We start from the raw sequence: 5073 nt of genomic DNA, 5'->3' as shown, positions 1-5073 counted from the left end.
GGAATTGTGATACAGTGAATTATAAGTGAAATAATCTGGTCTGTAAACAATTGTTGGAAAAATGACTTGTGTCATGCATAAAGTAGATGTCCTAACCGACTTGCCAAAACTATAGTTTGTTAACAATAAATGTGTGGAGTGGTTGAAAAACGAGTTTTAATGATTCCAATCTAAGTGTATGTAAACTTCCGACTTCAACTGTAAGTATATTTTAGCGACTGCTCTACAGAAAAATATTGGCGTATGGATGTAGCAACTGCAGATTTCCCCTTTAACACCACACATCAGTTCAACAACTGCAGAGTTTGTGCCTCTGTTCATAAGACAGTACTTACTAGTGTTAATCAGGGCCCGGTTTCTCAAAACCATCTTACTGGTAAGTTCATCGTTAGAACCATTGGATGCCTTAAGATGCCTTTGGGAAACCGGAACCAGGGCCCGTATCCTTAAAGATTCTGAGAATCCTCTCAGAGAGCTCCTAACTTAACCTAAAAATTCCTTGCCAGGAGTTTTAGCTTAGAAGTGATTCCAGAACATTTTCAGTGAACTCTGAGCCAGGAATGGATGAAAAATCCTATCTTAGTGAGGAGGTGTGGTTGACCCCGTTGCTAGGTATGAGTCATCATTTCAAAAGCCGTGATTGGTTGATCCTACAAGTTTGATGAAAATGAACTTTTGGTGATAATGAGCAAAGGATGTACCCTCAAATCAATAAACATAATTATACACTCTAATCTTATGCAGACTATAATTGTAAATAATATTTCACATTCAAGAAAATATCTGGAAAATGAATAGTAAGCTGTAGGGGTTATAGCCTAACATTAGAATCTAAAATATGTGAAAACTTAAGCTCATTACACCCTGTTCAAATAATGATTTGTGTCTCATTTGCTCATATTAATATCCTAGCTGGCATATTTTGTACTTTCACTTCCATATGGACCCCATTGAAAACAAGATGGCCTATCTCAAGGGGCTGTCCTTAATGAAGTAGAAATTGCAACGTTCCAACTCAGTGTGAACTTAACGAGGGTAACACAGCTCAGCTTTTAACAATGTCTGTGATTGCTGGCTGGTCTATTTATGAAGGCTTGTTAACAAATATCCTACAAACACAGAAAATGGAGAAAAAAAGGAATCGCAAGCCGAACTGGACTGAGGAGCAAGGTTTGTTGCTGGCCCAGTTGGTGAACGAACATAAAGGTATGTTACGAGGAAAATTTGGCCCAACTGTCACTAGCCAAGGCAAGAGGCACGCCTGGGACACAATATCCCAAACAATCAATGCCTCTTTTCCACTGGTGGTGCGGACAGGCGACGATTGTGAGAAAAGGTGGTATGTGCTGCAGTCCAAGGCAAAAGATGAGATTGCAGCACACAAGCGGGAATCCTCACTCACAGGTGAGCAAAATACTATGGCCTACCACATAATCTGGCAATTTGCTCCTGCTGGCAAAGTTAATTTACATGCCTAAGTACTGTGTTCATTGACTGTTTCTTTCTAGGGGGTGGACCACCTGCAAAGCGGCTGTCCCAGGTGGCCGACACTGTCTTTCAAGTCCTGGGACACTCTGAGGTCAGTGTCACCGGGCTGCCAACAGGCATTGACACGTCAATGATGCAGGCCCTTGAAATGCAGCAAAGGTAGGACACAGGGTTATTCATATCAACAGTGTTTATTCATTGCAGAAGCCATTTCATGTGTTATCCATGCTCATTGTATTAAATTAATTTAATCAAAACAATAATTAAACTAGGCCTATGTATTTCTGTAGCATGGAGCCATCACAAGAACCGGGCCCATCAAGTTTGCCGCCTGAACCATCTGCAGCTGCTACTCAGGATAGCCCGGCGGATCAAACACCATTCCCATCCGCAGCACCTGCTCCGTCAGCATCCCTGCAGGAGAGAAGATTGCAACTCACAATTGATGTGTTTGAACAACAAAAAAAAGTCCTTTCCCTTCAGGAGGAGTACTACCGCCTTAAAATTGAACACCTAAAAAATAAACCATTTAGAGATTGTGTTCTGTGTCTTGCATTTAACAGTTGCAGGTGATGTGCAGTAAAACTGTGGTAGTTCTTAATACCATCACAAGTTCTCAAATGACATGGGGCTACAGCTTGCCTGAAATGTAAATTTGTGAAGTTTGCCCTGTAAGGCAGTCCACTCTGGGCTAGGTTCCCCTGTGGAATGTGAATATCTTCTTCACCACCATCCTCATCGTTGTCTCCATCCTCATCCTCATCGCCATCCTCCAGAGGTTCTGCAATCTGTCTAACCTTGCAAATATTGTGTAATATTGCACAGGCTATGATGAGTTTGCTGACTTTTTCAGGCCTCAGCCGCACCTCTCCGTGGAGAACATGAAAGCGCCTCTTAAGCTGGCCTATGCCACGCTCCACCACCGCTCTTGTTGTCTTGTGGGCCCTACAATAGAATACAGACCTTTAATTATTTGATGGAAATATTGCACTACTTGGATGCTCTAACATATTGCTTGCATTTCATTTCCATGATTTTTGTATTGTTTGGCTTACCTGTTATAGTTTAGTTGGGGCCCTTGGCGTGGCTGGAGGTAAGGTGTAAGGAGCCATGGTTTGCATGGGTAGCCACTGTCCCCTAACAAGTGGCAATTAGCTGGCACATAGCGTCTCTCAAAAAGCTGTCTGATGCCACTCTCGGAGAGCATTCTCGCATCATGTGTGGAGCCTGGCCATTTAGCCACAATGTCCAAAATCTTCCAGGCCGCATTGAACACTATTTGCACATTGATGCTGTGGAAATTCTTCCTGTTAACAAAGACAGCCTCGTCCTCTGATGGCGCAATTATTCTCACATGTGTTCCATCAATTACACCCACAACGCCAGGGAATCCTGCAATGTCCATAAATGCCCTTTTATGTGTGTGTAAAGTGCGGGCATCCAGCGGGAATGAAACAAATTGTGTCACAATATTAGGTTGTGACAAAGCTGTCAGTGTTTGGGTGATGACTCTGCTGACGGAGGATTGGGACAGACCCAAGTCATCACTGCTGCATTGTTGCATTTTCCCTGTTGCCAAATACCTCAGGGTTGTGATTACTTTCTTCTCCGGTGTAATAGCGTTGTGGCGTCGAGTTGGTGAAGTAATTGCATCTCTAAGGAGATCCACCACAAACATGATTCCTGCACGATCCAATCTGTAGCGTCTCAATAATTCCCTGTCATCCAGTGTTTGCAGGACATCTCTCCTGCCTCCTCTGTTGGCCATTTTGTGCAGCTGCTTAGGGTAACTCCTAAGCCACTAAAAGTCCTCTTCCCTGCTCTTAGCAGATCTCGCCTTAGGAGCCCTTTTAAGCGCTAGGACTCTTGAGGAATAGCTTTTATATTAACTGGGATTTTCGTGTCACTTTTAGGGGAAATTCTAAGAAAACGTCATGCCTCTGAGAATTTTCTTAGAATTTGGCCGCTAGGAGCCACTTTTTGCACAAAAATTCTTTAGAGATACGGGCCCTGGTCTTCCTAAAACCCACTAGCTTCTAGAACTCTGGTCGTCCTAAAACTCACTAGCTTCTAGAACTCTGGTCTTCCTAAAACTCACTAGCTTCTAGAACTCTGGTCTTCCTAAAACCCACTAGCTTCTAGAACTCTGGTCTTCCTAAAACTCACTAGCTTCTAGAACTCTGGTCATCCTAAAACTCACTAGCTTCTAGAACTCTGGTCTTCCTAAAACTCACTAGCTTCTAGAACTCTGGTCTTCCTAAAACTCACTAGCTTCTAGAACTCTGGTCTTCCTAAAACTCACTAGCTTCTAGAACTCTGGTCGTCCTAAAACTCATTAGCTTCTAGAACTCTGGTCTTCCTAAAACTCATTAGCTTCTAGAACTCTGGTCTTCCTAAAACTCATTAGCTTCTAGAACTCTCGTCCCCTTGGAACGAGCCCAAACAAAACTCATCTCCAATACAGAAAAACGTGCAGTCAAAATAAATTGTGATCCATGACAACGCACTGGCTAAATGCAAAACACAAATCGTTTTGACTGCCCACCCTTGAGACAATCAGCAACCAAGTTGTCCTTACCACGGACATGTCTGATTTCAAGAGGAAACTCCTGCAATATCCGTAGGAACTTTCCACCTCACTGCGGAGCTTCTCTCTCTTTTCAGGGTTCACTCGATAGGCATGTTGTTGGATCGGGGCCGAGTCCCCAATGTCATACTCTAGTACATTTGGGTTGGCACATCTGAGAATGAACCCTGATATTCTACAAGCAGTGCAACAATGTCAATATAATTGTACCCCAAAATGGTCAGTTCGTTGCATAAATTATGATTACTAAATGTTGCATGAATTGTAAATATAAAATATCAACACCAAATGATCACCCCTTTGTTAATATGTATTGGCAATAATTCAATTAATGGTGAGGCATTGAATAATTAAAAATGTATATTTTGTCAGGCTGGATGTTTCAAATATGAGTAGGTGATTTGAGTCATGCTTCTTCAGTAGTGGAATAAAGACAAGTAGCACTTGAATGTTGTAAAGAAATACTGGAGTGATGTAAGATTGTTAATAAAACTGATTATAGACCAATTTATTATACTGCGTCCATGTTTATAGGCTGCAAGTACGTTGAAATGAAGTTGTTGTCAAGTCGTTGAAAAAACGACCTGAAAATACATATTTTCAACTAAAACCGAATGTAAACTCAGCAACAAAAAAAGTCCTCTCACTGTCAACTGTGTTTATTTTCAGCAAACTTAACATGTGTAAATATTTGTATGAACATAACAAGATTCAACAACTGAGACATAAACTGAACAAGTTCCACACACAAATAATGTGTCCCTGGGGGGACACATTATCAAAATCAAAAGTAACAGTCAGTATCTGGTGTGGCCACCAGCTGCATTAAGTACTGCAGTGCATCTCCTCCTCATGGACTGCACCAGATTTGCCAGTTCTTGCTGTGAGATGTTACCCCACTCTTCCACCAAGGCACATACAAGTTCCCGGACATTTCTGGGGGGAATTGCCCTAGCCCTCACCCTCCGATCCAACAGGTCCCAGACGTGCTCAATGGG

General features: G+C 42.3%; 1 long non-coding RNA gene across 2 annotated transcripts; it reads left to right on the top strand.

The window, feature by feature from the left end:
- Positions 1 to 1035: 1035 nt before the first annotated feature.
- LOC311114040 lies at positions 1036 to 2029 on the top strand. 2 transcript variants are annotated; one of them, XR_014611070.1, is made up of 3 exons: positions 1036 to 1206; positions 1318 to 1647; positions 1779 to 2029. It is a non-coding gene; the product is annotated as an uncharacterized lncRNA (long non-coding RNA). The 2 variants fall into 2 exon arrangements; XR_014611071.1 differs by lacking the exon at positions 1036 to 1206 and having other exon boundaries at positions 1281 to 1647.
- The last annotated feature ends 3044 nt before the right edge of the window (positions 2030 to 5073 follow it).

Source organism: Coregonus lavaretus (assembly GCF_964263955.1).
Source record: "Coregonus lavaretus genome assembly, contig: HAP1_SCAFFOLD_388, whole genome shotgun sequence".
NCBI classification, from domain to species: domain Eukaryota; kingdom Metazoa; phylum Chordata; class Actinopteri; order Salmoniformes; family Salmonidae; genus Coregonus; species Coregonus lavaretus.
This window is presented reverse-complemented; position numbering and strand designations above follow the sequence as displayed.